The 15475-nt window shown below is 50.0% G+C and overlaps 1 protein-coding gene, 1 long non-coding RNA gene and 1 other non-coding gene across 3 annotated transcripts in view; 1 reads left to right on the top strand and 2 right to left on the bottom strand.

Annotated features, from left to right (window-relative positions):
* Nucleotides 1-15475, top strand: part of LRFN2 (leucine rich repeat and fibronectin type III domain containing 2) — a 197234-nt gene that overhangs the window by 170121 nt on the left and 11638 nt on the right. The window lies entirely within an intron of this gene.
* On the bottom strand, nt 7513-12968 carry LOC129144249 (uncharacterized). Its single transcript, XR_008548487.1, has 3 exons — nt 9533-12968; nt 8994-9449; nt 7513-7990 (listed from the first exon to the last, which is right to left on the bottom strand). It is a non-coding gene; the product is annotated as an uncharacterized LOC129144249 (long non-coding RNA).
* LOC112209633 (U6 spliceosomal RNA) lies at nt 10728-10830 on the bottom strand. Its single transcript, XR_002944457.1, has one exon. It is a non-coding gene; the product is annotated as a U6 spliceosomal RNA (small nuclear RNA).

The raw sequence follows: 15475 nt of genomic DNA, 5'->3' as shown, positions 1-15475 counted from the left end.
AGCTTGAGCTTGGAACCAGTACTGTCCTGACTTTGGGCTTCCTCCTATTGCTGATGAGAAGCCAGGGTCTAGTTCTGAGGGGAAGAATGACCTGGGTTGAGGAAAACTCTGTATTTGGAACCAGATATTCATTTATTCAGTCAATAAATATTTATTGTCTGGTCAAGACCTCAGGATTGGGAAAAGACAGGCACAGCTCTTGCCTAGGAAAGTGATAGGAAGGCAGAGGTTGGAAGAGGGAAAAGTATGGGTAGCCTTGAATATCAAGGAGCTTACATTCTTACTGGGGGGAGAGATGAAAAGTTCAAAAATGTACACGAGGAAGAAAAATAAGCAGTGTAATGAGACCGAGACAAGAGGGCTACAGTTTTATATGGGTGGTTAGGAATTGCCTCTGTAAGGAGTGATGTTGGAGTGGAGACCTGAATGAAGTAAAAGAGTCAGGCAGGTGAAACAGCACATACAGAGGCCCTGGGGAGGGATGCATTCATCCTGTTGGAGAAGTGGCAAGGACTCCAGTGCCTCTGGAGGAAGAGTGGCAGCGAATGAGTGAGAGGACTGGACAGGGCTGGATTACATAGGCCCTTGCTGGCCATGATGAGGCCTCGGATTTTATCCTGAATGAGACGGAAACCTCTGGGGCTGGGGCTGGGGAGATTTGAAAGTAGGAGACTGGCATGATGTGATTAAGAAAGAAGATTCTGCTGCTGGCTGGAGAATATACCGCAGCAGGCAGGGATAGCATCAGGGAGACCAGTTACGGGATGGTTGCAGAGTTTTAGCTGTATCTTGAGACCCTGTTGCTCCTGAATGTTCACATCCATAAAATGGGAGAAGGACCCCTTCTTTCTCTCCCACTTGGGGCAGGAGGAGATTAGGGTGTGGGCCTGTGAGTGAGCAGGAAGTACTTAGGTAGGGAACAAAGCAGCATGTTGTCATGATTTTTCTGGCAGAATCCTTGGGCCTATGTCTGCCCAGCCTGGGAACCTCACTGAGGCCCAACTCATAGCCATGAGTGGAGAGGAGTTTTGGATCTCCCCCTGCAGAGCAGAGCATCCCACGCCATCACTGACCCAGCTCCTCTGTCAGCATCCCCCACCCCCTCTACCCCACAACCTTGTACTCTGATAGGGAGTAATTATTTATATTCTTGCTTAATTAGCTCATTAGGTGTGTGCTGCGGCATCTCTGACAATAAATCACCTACTCTAGTAGCTCATAAGTGCGTTTTTGGCTGGTGCCTGGCCCTGGCAATGAAGGTGGCAGTTGTCGTATATGAATGTGGCCATTGGTCAGGGGCTCAGTGACCTGTGCTCTGACTCCCAAGGTGTGCGTGGACAGGTCGGGAGGCTGCCGAGGCACTGAGCATGGAGACAGGATCTTGGAAGCTGAGATGGTGGCAGCAGTGGCAGCCGGCACTGAACACCAGAAAGATATTTTTACCACCCGTCAAAATGCCACTGCGTGTGAGCCAGTGCCAAGGGCTGCTTCCCAAGGCTGCTTTGCTCTCCTCCCTCAAGCTTTGATTGTTGCTAGGAAAAAGGTCTGAGTGGAACAGGGAGGCTTTGAAGATTCCTGGGTTGGCTTGGCTGGTGCTCAGCAGTCTCTTCCCTCAGGGGCAGGGGGCTGGAAGGAAGCTTCTGTCCTGCAGCAAAAGGGAATGGGTGGGGAGCTGCTTCTCCCAGGCCAGGAAAGCAGGAGCGCCTGGGTTTAGACCCAAGCCCTATTCTTCCCCACCCTGACTAGAACAGGCCTAAGAACAGAACCCTGTTTAAAAATGCTTCCTTCACAGTTCAGAGGGCTGGGAATTCCACCATTAAAGATGGGTTTCTTTGCACGTTTAATGGGCAGAAACCTGGGAGATGGCGAAGTGGGTTTTTTCCTGGGATTGGCAAACAGTGGATGCTGACCCGAGGGAGGGCACAGTGGATGCCCTAGCAGGAGAAGGAGGAAGGGGGTCAGGAGGGGTCACGAGGTGACCTCAAAGCTCAGTTCTCCTGTGTGGACTTATTGCCAAGGGCTTGGGAGAGTCAGGGAGAGGAAAGACAGAGCCAAAGTCCCTGGGACCAGTCCAGTTGCTTATTTATTGCAACTCTCTTGGACTTGGTTCTTCTGTCTTTAAAATGGGGCTCATGCTTGCTACTCTCAAACCAAAAAAATTCCAGTGTAAGAAAAGGTCAGTTCAAGCTCATCCAGGCCAACGATCTCCTTTCTGTGAATCCTTGTGGTGCCCACCACTCCTCCCACCCACCACCCCTCATTCCCGCCACCCCCTTGGGATGTTGGCTGATCTCATGCAGGAATAAATTGCCAGAAACAAGAAAGCTCCCACCACTGTTGGGTGCCACTGGCTAAAATGTTACACCTCATTGGCCGGGCATGGTGGCTCACGCCTGTAATCCCAGCACTTTGGGAGGCTGAGGCGGGCAGATCACTTGAAGTCAGGAGTTTGAGACCAGCCTGGCCAACATGGTGAAATCCTATCTCTACTAAACATACAAAAATTAGCAGGGCGTGCTGGCACATGCCTGTAATCCCAGCTACTAGGGAGGCTGAGGCAGGAAAATTGCTTGAACCCGGGAGGCGGAGGTTGCAGTGAGCCGAGATTGCGCCATTGCACTCCAGCCTGGGCAAAGAAGTGAGACTCCATCTCAAAACAAGCAAACAAAAGTGACACCTCATTGCAGGCCCTCAAATCTATCTCCCTCTACCTCCAACCTTCAGATTCTGCCTTCATCCTTATTAGGCATAAAACTAATTCTTTTTCTGTAATATGTTCAGTTAATTTTTGAACATAATTCTCAGTTTCACCCAGTGCTATTTGTTCAGATTCAACATCCTACCTCCCTGCCTTCCTCCATCCTTGCCTTTACCTTTAGTCATTCGAGAGGTGTTTAAGTTTACAACTCAAGTCTGGGCCACACATGGGAAGGGCAGCTACAAACAAGGCATTTCTGCCCTCCTGCAACTCGCATCTCCCAGGCAGACAAACGTTAAACAACTATTCTGGGAGGTGTTCACCGATTCAGTAGCTACAGCTGTGATAAATGCTGTGCAAATATATGCTAGAGCAGGTCCTGGGGAACTGACCTAGTCTGGGGAAGCCAGGGAAGGCTTCCTGGAAGAGGTGATCCAGAAGGTCAAGTAGGAATTCAGGCCGGGTGCAGTGGCTCATGCCTGTAATCCCAGCATTTTGGGAGGTCGAGGTGGGTGGATCACCTGAGGTCAGGAGTTCAAGACCAGCCTGGCCAACATGGTGAAACCTCGTCTCTACCAAAAATACAAAAATTAGCTGGGCATGGTGGCACGTGCCTGTAATTCCAGCTACTTGGGGGGCTGAGGCAGGAGAGTCACATGAACCCAGGAGGTGGAGGTTGCAGTGAGCTGAGATTGCACCATTGCACTCCAGCCTAGGCGACAAAGCAAGACTCTCTCTCAAAACAAAACAAAACAAAACAAAACAAAAACAAGTAAAAGTAGGAGCTCAATCAGTGAGGAGGCACGGGAGGCATTGCGGGGAAACACTGGCATGTTTTTCTGTCTCTGGAGCAGAAAGTTGTCTGGGGTGGGTCTCTGGTCCCTTGCCTCAGATGTGTGCAGGGTTTGTGATGTCTCTTTGCAGATGTGGGGTCCGGCAGTGGGCAGTACACTGAATGTGGCCTGTGCGGACCAAAGTGGGCCGAAGTAGCTCCTCTGAAGCTGAGGGTGCCCCACATTTGAAGGCAGCCTCAGCTCTCCCTAGTCTCCTGTGGTGCCAACTCCCACACAGAGTACCCCAACAAAGCCACTCCCCTCACATTGTCCAGAACCATCTTGCTGCCTCCTCTCTAGGCTGTTCCCAAAAGAGAGTGGCCCAGGGCCGTGTTCAGCTTTGTGGTCACGTGGGGTTTATAACTGAAGTCATCCTCTGGGTGTCACAGTGACCCTGCCTGGCGGGGGGGGCAAGCTTCTCACTCAAGCCTTTTTATTGATTTTCAATCTTCAATAAAACATTAACAAATTTTGCATGTCCGATTTTATATGTTTTTATGTTTCAAGTCATTGCATTTCTTTGATTGGAAATAAATGGGTTATAAATCACAAAGCCAATGGATGGAATTAGGTCAAAAGTGCTAAGTAAATGCAGGTGGTTTCTCCTCCAATAAAGATAAGGATAATAAGAGCCAACCTTTCTGAGAAATTATTCCATGCCACGTACTGTTCTACATGGTTTCTGTTTATTAGCTCATTTAATTATTTCAACATCCTGACAAAAAAGGTGCTGGTATTACCTTGATTTTACGGGAGGGAGGAGGGGGGAACTGAGGCATGGCCTGGTGAAGAAGCCTGCCCGAGATGTCCCAGCTGGAATTTGAAGACAAGCAGACTGGCTTCAGGGTCTGCAGCATCTTGAGGCCTCAATAGTGCGCAGCTAGCTTCTGAGTGCCCACAGTGTGGGCCCCACTGCACCAGGCACCTTCATAGCCCCCTGGGAGGCAGGGTTACGATTCTTTCCTAGGTTAGGAATTGCAGGGAGAAGAGAGGGTATGTAAGCTGCCCGAGGCCTCCCAGCTAGGAGCTGGCAGGGCCAGATTCAAACCCAGGCCTGTTGTGCTCCAAAGAGCTCCTGACTGTTCCTCTTCCTCCCAGGACATGAGTTAGGATTGAGGGGGTGAGACGAGCGTCTTGGAGTCATAGGTAATGTCTTCAAAATAGAGGCCAGTGAGCCCATTTCCTTCAACCCTGTCCCCTTCCCGGTCACCCAATCTACTAACAACCCCGGAACCATCAGCCTACTGGCGCTCAGAACCACCATGAGGGGGAGACTGAACCATACCCACCCATCCCACCCACCTGCACATAAGGAGGAACAAGAGGGAACAGGTGGGTGCTTCAGGAGGGGAGGGCTCTCAGCTAGACAAGTGGGAGAACTTCCGTCAGTGCTGGTGATGTCTGACAAAGCCACGGCTGCTTTGAAGGCAGAGGGGAGCCTCGGCTGCTTCAAGGGCCTGGGGGATTCCATCTGAGGCAGGCAGGCTGATGCATGCCTTCCACCCCTTCTCCATGCTGGGAAGATGATGGCCATGTCCTGGAGTGTTCTAATTTATAACTTGCCACTTGAACCATGGCTGCTCTGCCTCCCACTGCTGCCTCTTCCCAGACTGAAAGGAAACCGGATCGTGGTTCAGCCCTAGAGACAGCACAGGCCTGGGGAAGAGCGAGATTTAATGCTCAGTGTCTGCCCTACATGAGCCATCATCCCCCCAGAGCTACTGCAGCCACTGCCTCCCTGGCCCACCCAGGCCCAGGCCCAGTGCTGAGTGGCAGGCAGGCGTGTATAGCTGGAGGACGACACTGTGAATCCCAGACAGTCACAGGATTCCCTGGCGTGGGGACATACAGCAGAGGGAACAACAGATAGATCACAGCTGGGCTGTTGACCCTGAGTCTTAAGCAAAGTGGAGAATAAGAGGTCATATTTATCTCATCAGAGCTGCGGGAGCCATGAAATATCAGAGTATGAATAAAGGCAGCGGTAAATCACTCACCACTCTTGCAAATGTGGCTGATCTGTCTTCCAGTCCCATCACCCACTGGGTGGCATGGGGTCAGTGTGCACAGAGATGGAGAAAAAGAAGAGATAAGCCTCCAGAGACCCCAAACGGTGCTCTCTGGAACACGGCAGTGCTGGGAATCATTGACCTTCTTAGATTCCTAGGATGTAACATCTCCCTCACCTCAAAAGGTCACCTGCTCAATGAGGTGATGCCTGACCACCCGCTTAAAGCTGAGCTGTCCCACTCTAACCTCAACACTTTCTTTTTCTCTCTTACCTACTTGTTCTTTTTTTCCTTAGCACAGTCCACTTTCTAACATACTAAATCAGTTACCAATTGTGTTTACTGTTTGCTCTGTCCCCACAGAGAATGTCAACTCCACAAGGCAGGGCTTGTATCAGTGGGGGTCACTGCCATCCCCACAGACACCTAGAGCAGTGCCTGTCACATAAGCTCCACAAACATTTCTTGGATGAGTGAATGAGTCTGGAAGTTACCTAAGAAATGGCTTAATTCGAATGCCTCACGGTGTCAGGGAAAAGCAGAGACCCAGAGAAGGGATAAGACTTGACCCCAGTCTCATAGCCTGTTAGGGGTTGCAAAGCTGGGAGAAGCTCTCAGGCCAGAGCTCCAGGTCCTGCACGGTCTGAGCGACTCTCACACCCTCCAGACGATGTACTTGTCAGTCATGCTCTGTTACCTATGGGACCCCGGAGCTGTGCAGCCCCAGGCTAGGCAGGGGTGGGACCTCGCTTGCTTTTTCCCTTGATTTAAAAAACCAAAAATCTTATAAATTTCCTGATAAATAATTCATTAACTCAAAGGGATCCCTCAAAATATGAGTTCCTTGACTGAGGAAGGTCAGAAAATTTTTCTTCCTGAGAATTTGTAAGGTGTGGAGTGGGAGTGGGGTGGGAAGTGTTTATCAGGACCCCTCCCTAGGATACCTGCTGCTGTGCCAGATCCTTCCATGGATCACTCATGCAGTCTTCACTTCCAGGCTGCAGTGGGGCATGATAACAAGGGCTCACAGCTAATGAACAGTGTGCCAAGGCTGCTGTCAGTGCTTTTAGATATCCGACCATTGAGCATGTCCAGCAGCCCTATGACCTGGATGGCTTCTGTCTCCTCCCCACGTTACATGCAGATGAGAGACCTGAGGCAGCTATGCTAGCAAAGAAACGCTCCTGTTCCAGATGTTTAGAACACATCGGTCAACAAAACAGCTGGCAATCCTGGTCCTTAATGAGAGGAAAACGGGCAACAGGCACCACAAATGAGTAAATGATATGGGTGCTGGGAGACAGTGAGTGCCACACAAAAAAGAAACCCCAGGCAAGACATGGCAGGGTGCTGGGGGTGGTGGGTAAGTTGTAATATTAGCTAGCGTGTCCAGGGCAGGCCTCACTGAGAAGGTGGGATTTGAGGAAAGACTTGAAGGGGAGCCGGACTGAGGTCTGTGGGAAGGGCCTTCCAGGCAGAAGGAAGAGCCAGGGCAAAGCCTCCGTGGCTGGAGTGTTTCTGAGGAGCAACGAAGAGGCCAGGGTGGCTGAAGCAGAGAGAGTGCAGGGCAGGGTGGGCGAGATGGGGCAGAGAGGCAGTGGGGCCAGACCCCACAGGGCCATGTGGCCTTTGTAAGGACGCTGATTCGAGTGTTCACCCCACCTGTGCATGTTCACAGGTGCTCACAGCCTCAGATCAATCCTTTTCCCTGCTCACATGCCCAGGGCTGCTTCCACGCTGGCCAGTGGACGCACAGTCACACTCACATACGTACCTACATGCACACACTGGCCAACGGCCACTCACTCACACAGCCCCCCTACTCCTACCGTGCCTGTTTGGGGTTCACCCTCCACTGCACCTGCATGTACCCCAGCAGAGCAGGGACGACTCCTCATCAGCCTCACTCCCATCTGCCACCCAGAATGGCCTCTCCCCAGCTGGAGCAGGAGAGGGAGGAGAGTGAGCCAATTTCTGGGGCTTCAGACCCATGCACCTCAATAAACAGTGCTGGAGAGACTCCCAGAAAATTACAGATGAGATAAGTCTGTGATTTACTCACACGTGATTTATTTACATGATTACTTCCACACTAAGATGACAGGCCCATATGGCCATCCTCCAGGGACCCTGGTGTGCAATTAATGGCTCTGTTCTGTGTTCATTGTCCCCATAGGCCCTGGCTGCTCCCAGACTTGGGGCAGGACAGAGGAAGGAGGATAATTACTCTGCTGCTTTTAGTAATTCACAGGCAAAATCAGGATGGTGCACCTCTAGGCCAGGCCAGCCCCACCTTAAAGCTCCTGGCTAATGAACAAATCCCATAGGAAGGCTCCTCTGCCCATCTGGCAGAGACCCCAACCCCTAAAACTACCTGTGCCCTCAGGCGGCTCATCTTCTGCCACCAGGAGGGGTCCTGCTGCGAGGTGGGTGGAATGGATGGTGTTAGTCTGTAAGAGATGATAGAAAGATAAATAGAAGATAGACAATAATAAAGTATGTAAGCATTCACAATATATATAAATGATTTATTGAGTATATATTGTATGCCAGTGCTTGGCGTACATTACTTCTGATCCTCATATAACTCTGCAAATTGGGTTTGCAAACTGCTTTTACAAATAAGAAGACAAAAGCTACGGAAAGTTAAGTAAGGGAGTAAAGATATAGTCAATAAATTGTGGAGATGGGATTTGAGCCCAGAGCCCAGGTCACTTTGATGCTAACTCCTGTGTGCTTTCGGGGTCAGGGACGTGCTGCTGCCCCTACTTCCACAACCCCAATATCCCATCCCCTTCCTCCTGCCTCCCCCGCGCTCCCACCACCCCTCTTCCAGTGATGTTCTTGTGAAATTCTAGAATGTTAAAAGCACAGAGAAGGAAAGTGAATTGCTCAAGGCTGAACAAGTCATGACAGAGTGGGAGTTAGAGCCTCGTCCTCCAGCCTGGACATGAGGATGGCTGGTGGGTGGGGATGGCTCTGCTCCCCCACCCTCCCTCCTGCTGACTCCAGGGTTGGGAGTGCATCAGGACCTTCTACTTGGCTGGACAGAGTGGGGCTTCCAAGCTGCCCACCTGAGACCTCCTGCTAGAGGTCATCACTCTCCCCACCCTTAATTAATTCCTTCCTGAGCAGACCGCTTGTTAGAGACAGAGGTATCCAGGGAGAATCAGCAGAAACACAGCCCAGCGAAGTGCTGAGTGGGCTCCTCCTGACTGCTGGGTGGAAAGGGCAACTCTCTGTGGGGTGAGGCAGCAGGCAGGATGATGCAGCAACTCAGCAGCCGGATGCCCAGCTAGTCTCTCACCAGGGGGTCTGCCTCCAGGCATGCAGCTTGGAACAGCCCCCAAGGAAGTGTCAGTAATTTTCTCGGTCACTCATTCATGCGCGAGTGCTGGCTGTCCCCATTATAAAAAATGGACACCTCACATTTATAAATGCTTCACCACTTACATACTGTGTCCAAGTAGATGTGCGTCTTAGGTTTTCCAGACGGTCCTTTGGGGGAGGTGGTAGTGTTCTCATTCCCGTTTGACAGATGAGGAGGCTGAGATTCAGAGAAGCAAAATCTCCTTGTTCAAGATTGCTCAGCTAGCAGATGGTGGGGCCAACATTTGAAACTGATCTTCAAATACCAAATGCAAACATCATCATGGCTTCTTTTTATTGCATAAACATACTCTCAGCAGCATACTCTGTACTGAACAAATATCATAGTACTTAATTTTCACAAAGACACCATATGATTGCTGTTATGAACCCATTTTGCAAGTGAGAAAACTGTGAAGGTGAGGCTCAAACATGGGAAGTGACTCACCAGGCATGGCACAGTCAGTAAACCTTCTTCACTAGAGCACAAATTCACCCTGGGGGTCGATACAGGTTCCTTCTTATGATACAGCTTCTGATCTGACAGAGGGAGATGGTTATAATTGAAGGAAAAGGTGGGGCCCCAATGCCCCTCCATGAAATGACTGAGGGCTTCATTTTACCCAGATTTGCTTTATTAAGGGTGCAATGGTTTGAATGCTTGTGTCCTCTTCGAGATTCATAGGTTAAAACCTAATCCTCGATGATAGGATGAAGAAGTGGAGCCTGTAAGGGGTGATAAAGTCATGAGGGCTTGTGGCTGCCGAGGGGGCTCTCTGTCTCTCTTGCCCTTCCACTGCTGCCATATGAGGATACAGAAAGGAGGCTCTTATCAGACCAAATGCTGGCAGCTTAATCTTGGGCTTTCAGCCTCCAGTTCTATGAGAAAATTTTGTTGTTGTTTTTTAAAAATATAAATTATTCTGTGGTATTCTGTTAAGCAATACAAAGAAACTAAGACAAAGTGTTACTGTTGACTTCACCATTGGCATTGAAACAAAATACAGTGTTTACCATTCCTTCATTTATTGCCAGGCACCCCTAGCATTTAACACACTTTACCTCATTTAGTCCTGACTATATTCCTACACAGTAGGTACTAGTGTTCCTATTTAACTGAGGCAGAGGGTAAGTAATCTGCCTAGGGTCACGCAGCTAGTCATTGCTAGAGCAGGATTTGAACCCGGGCCCAGCTGCTGTGAATCACCATGCTGGATCTTCAGCAACTTCTTCCCAGGCATTTGATTCCTGCCAACTTCTGCTCTGGAGTTGCTCTACTCTTCACCCATTGGGGCACATGTAGAATAGCATCAGATGGCCAGGGGTTCTTTCTACCCCTCCCCAAATGCTGTCTCCTTCCCCAGATCTGACAGGGCCACCCAAGCCCACAGACAATAGAACCAAGAAGCCCCTGCCGAGGGTGACTGCCACCCATCAGCCTCCCTGAAGTGACACATCTATTTCCAACAACCTCTCCTCTTCCTGCTCACCTGGTAGAATTGGCTTTGCAATATTTTTTGCCATTTTTTATTGTAAAATATACATAACATTTACCATTTTAGCCACATTTGAGTGGACAGTTCACTGGCACTAAATACATCATATTGTTGTGCAGTCACCATCACCATCCATTTTAGAACTTTTTCATCACCCCAAACTAAAACTCTGTACTCACTAAATAAGAATTCCCCATTCCTCACTCCCCCCAGCACCCAGCAACCACCCTGCTACTTTGTGTCTCTATGAATTTGACTACTCCAGGTCTTTTATATAAGTGGAATCACACAAGATTCACACAAGTTGTAGCATGTACCAGAATTTCATATAAAATGCTTCACAAACTTGCTGTCTTCTTTCTGCAGGGGCCATGCTGACCTCTGCATGGTTCCAGTTTTAGTGGAAATGCTGCCAAAAAGAGCATACAATAGCATTTTCAAGGAGGCTGGTGCTGGCTTCGCTCTGGGTGATGCCCCCATGAAATTATGGATCTGCCAACTGGCGTGAATGGTCCGATCAGGTTCATCATTAGGTGGTGTTTACTTGGTGTCTGCTGGCTGTTCTAGCGTGACTTGGGCACAGCTGGTGGGGAATCTTCATTTTGCATACGTCTGTGTTTATAACAAGGTATAATTGATCTGACACCTGCATTTTTTCTCCAAGTGATGAATTGTTGTTGAGCAAGCTCTTCTCAGCTCCTCCAGGAGATAAATGACAAGTAGCATCATTGTAGTCATCGTCATTGTGGTACCAAATGGCCCAGGAAGGGAGCAGACATGTTTATTCCTATTGTACTTGATTTCTCACACTCACCACAGAAGGCTAGTATTACTCTCCCATTTCACATGTGAGGAAACAGAGGTTCAGAGAGAGGAAAGTCACATGGTCTACAGTCACACATCTGGTCGGGGGCAGAACTAGCCTTCAAAGAGAGATTTCTGTCTGAGTCCAAAGCCTACACTCTTTCCTCTAAGATATGCCAACCCAGTCCCTGGGGGCTGGAAGCTAAGGACAATTAAATACAGAGAAGACTTCTATATCTGTGGAGACCTGAATGAGGACACACACACATACACAGAATGAGAGAGAGAGAGAGGCAGGCCTTACATGGGCTCAAGAGCTTGCCTGGGTTGGCTGAGCCTGCAGTGGTGGGGACATTGTTTAAGCAATGTGGCTTAACAGCAGTCCTGGGAAAGCACAGGGCCTCTCCATTGACAGTCTGCTCAGTGCGACCACCAGTGGGATGTGGCTTCTAGAGAATCCAGTGTACTTCCAGGGAGGGGGTGGTGTCCACAAGTGTGATGTCTGATTGGGGCAATGTAGGGTCTGACTACTCAGAACCCCCAAAGAGAAGGGCCAAAGACAAATTGACATGTGATCAGGTATGATCAGATGGGGCAGCCTGCCAGCAAACTAGAAACTGTGCTATGAGGAAATGGTTGGAAGAAATGGAAATGTGAATTCTTCAAGGTGGGATGAGAGAGTGGCCTCACAATATGGGAAGCAACAACATGTCGAAAAGAAAGAAACAGGCTTATTCTGGGCAGCTGTGGGGTTGCATTGGGCTGGTGGGAGGAAGACGCAGTCTGTCAGACCATGGCCCCCATGAGTCACTCAGAGTTGTCCAGAGCTAAGATGACTGCCTGGCATGTCCTGGAAGTGTGTGAGCAGAGGGTGCTGACAGCCAGGTGGGCCTGCTATGGAGGCGCTGATTAGCAGGGTGGCTCTCAGGGCCCTTCTCAACCTGGAGTTCCTAGGATCTGTGCATGGTGAGGGCAGAGGAGAACTGGGAAGAGCCAGCAGACACCTTGGTTAGTCAGCAAGAGAAGTGCCTGGATCAGCGGGCAGGCTGGCCCCAGTGGCCTGCACCAAAACAGACTGCCAGACCTCAGACGGCTGGCCTGCAGAGCTGGCTGTGCACCTGATCCATGAGCCAGTATCCAGCCTCAGGCCTGGATTCACTTCTCTGTCCTCAGTCACAAACACTAGCACAAATTAAGCACTCACTAGGGACAAGGCACTGTTCAAATCACAGAGATTCGCTCATTTCATCCTCATAGCAACCCTGCGACGGGGCTGTATCATCTGCCCCCTCTTACAGGGTGGTTACGTGGCTTGCCCAAGGTCACACTGCTGGTCAGTGACAGCACTGGGGCTTGAACCCCGGTGGTGCAGTGCCAGTGCCTGGATTCCCACCTCCTGGCTTTATCCCCTCCATGAAGGAGCCCCATGGAGTAGGGCGAAGCTCCCTCCCTGACACTGTTGCCTCCACCAAACACTTGGGCTGCGACGTTCCCAAGTCCTTGCCTGGCAGCTGCATCTGCCATGCCTCCCAAGTCAGGGAGCAAACACAGGGCCTCCCAACGAGTGATCCTCACCTGTCACCAGGTAAGGCCTAACGCTGGGGAGATGAGCACAGAGGCAGCCTGCTGGGGCTCAGCTTTCTTTGGCCTAATTTCCTGTCATCTCTGCCATTGCTCAGCCAGGCCTTTACTAACACTTCCTCCACATGAACTCTGAACAATAGTTTCATGGGGGGTTGGAGGGGGGACCCATTCTGCTGCAAGTATTGAAGCCAAGATGCCTCCCTGCCAGCCCAGCCAGGGTCAGGCACTGCCTGAGTCTCCTAGTTTCTAGCCTGCATGAAGTTTGCCAGCCACAAATCCCCGAGGCCTGGATTTCCACCATCAGAGAGGCATTTCCTTGGGATTACATGGGTTAAGCATGGCCCACTCCTTTATGTAACAGACCCTCATGCCGGGCTTACTCTGTGCCAGGCACTGACCTAGGTACTTTATGAATCATGACTCCTTGAATCCTCATAACAACCCTATAAGGCAGAGATTATGAATGCCCCATTTTACAGAAAGGGAGTATTTCTAGGAAGCAAACACAGAGAGATTAAGAAACTTGCCCAAGATAAGGTATTACAGCTGGTATGTGCAAAACCAGGATTGGAACCCTACAGTCTGACTCCAGAGCCTGTGTGCATATCCACTGTACCCTGCTGCCTCTTCAGCTTCTCTTGCTAATGGCAGGTATTCCGATGACATCTATCATTGTTATTGGATCTATGAGGGATTTTTCTCAATAGAAATGTGTCAGATGTGTAATGGGTAGCTGGGTAGCTTGAACATGAGAGGCAGAAAAGCAGGAACCAGAATATCGAAACAAAGGACCAGAGGGGGGCCCAAAGACACAGGCTGGCTAAGGGCTGGCCCTATTTGAGGACTGTGGGGAAGGTGAGGCAGCTTTGCCAGTGGGGCCAAGCCTTGGGAAGGGGCTGGGGCACAGGCTGAGTATGGGAGGCAGAGAGAACACTCCAGTGGGCAGATAAGCTTGAGCTAGGCCTGAGAGAATCCCAGAGAGGGCACGCTGAACCCAGAGGTCTTAGGAACCACGGAGAACTGGAAGAGTCATAAAGGAGGGATGAAGTTGTCCAGAGCCTCAGAGAGAATGGGGAACTGCTCAGAGGTCTAGATCAAAGCCTCCAAGACAAATTCATCCCTTGGTGTGAACTCTCCAAAGCTGGACAACATCACCTGGACTGGCCCACCTGTTTGGTGCATGAGGGCTCACATAGAAAATGACAGTGTTAATACCACTTGCTGGGTACATGGATAGGGCTGCATAGCATGTTTTAGAACAGCACCATCCAATAGCACTGCCTGTGTTGACGGAAATGTCACACAGTGGCACTGTCCAATCCAGTAGCCACTAGCCACATGTGACTACTGAGCACTTGAAATCTGGCTGTTATGACTCAGAAACTAAATTTTTAATTCTAATCAATTATTATTAATTTGAAGTTAAATTTGAATGACCACATGCAGCTACTATATTGGGCAGTGCAGTGTAGAACATTCATTTCATTTGCAAGTTCAACCAATTTTTTCAAGGGCCTGTGCTGTGCCAAGTATCATTCTAGGTGTTGGGAAACTATCAGTGAACAAAACAGGCAAAAAAAAACAAAAAACAAAAAACAAAAAAACAACCCAAACGAACTCTGACCTCAGGGAGCTGACACTCTAGTAGACAGAGAGAAAGACAATTAACAGTAATCATAATAAATCAATGATATTGTCTGTTGGGCAATAAAAATGCATTGGGGAAAAATGGAGTGGAGTAACAAGCCTGGGGAAGCCCCCAGTGTGATAAGGTGATCTGGGATGGCCTCGCTGAGAACGTGATATTGGAACAGGGACCTGAAAGAGGCAAAGCAGCTAGCATATAAATATCTGGAGGAAGAGCATCCAGGCAGAGGGAACAGCCAGTGCAAAAGTCCTGAGGCAGGATTCCCCTTGGCAGATTTGAGAAGCAGTGGGGAGCCCAGATTGTAGAGTAAGAATGGGGAGTAGAAGGAGACAAAACCCAAGAGGTGAGGGGCAGATTGCCTGGGGCCTGTGAGCCATGTGAGGACTTTGACTACATGAGGTGGGCTTCACTGGGAGCAGGAGCAGGGTTGAGCAGAGAAAGACAGGATGTGACCTGGGTTTTAACAGGATCCCTCTGACCACTTGCAGAGAAGAGGCTGGGGGATGGGAGCAAGGAAGGACACCCAGACCCAGAGCCAACTCAACAGGGGCTGATGCCAACCCTGCCTGCTGTCTTGCAGGCTGTGGAAGTGGATGTCTGGGTACACCTGAGGATTGAGGCAATGATTGGGGTGCTTTGTCTCAGAGCCTCAATCATATTGAAAGGAAAGTGGCCCCTTCACTCACTGAGAGTCTAAAGTAACTGCCAGTAAGGCAGGGGTGCCTCAGGGCATTTGTGGAAGCTCCATATTCTCAGGAGCCACAAGGGCAGAAGAACAGGGACAGAGGCCAGCCCCCAACCCCAGGCCTCTGGTCCCTGGCCCCAACTGGAAGATCAGAGTCTTCTGATCCTTGGAGCCCTCACTGAATCACACCAGCTCCATGATCGTCCCACTCTAAAGAGCAGACATGTGCCTTCCCCCATTATCACTCAGGGCCTGGTGCTTAGGGAAGGCCAGCATTTGGCACTAGTCACCAGTAGGGTGTACAACTTGTACTGGTAATTCTGGTAATTCTAACTACTCTGATCTCTAG

The sequence above is a fragment of the Pan troglodytes genome, chromosome 5 (assembly GCF_028858775.2).
Source record: "Pan troglodytes isolate AG18354 chromosome 5, NHGRI_mPanTro3-v2.0_pri, whole genome shotgun sequence".
Lineage (NCBI taxonomy): Eukaryota > Metazoa > Chordata > Mammalia > Primates > Hominidae > Pan > Pan troglodytes.
This window is presented reverse-complemented; position numbering and strand designations above follow the sequence as displayed.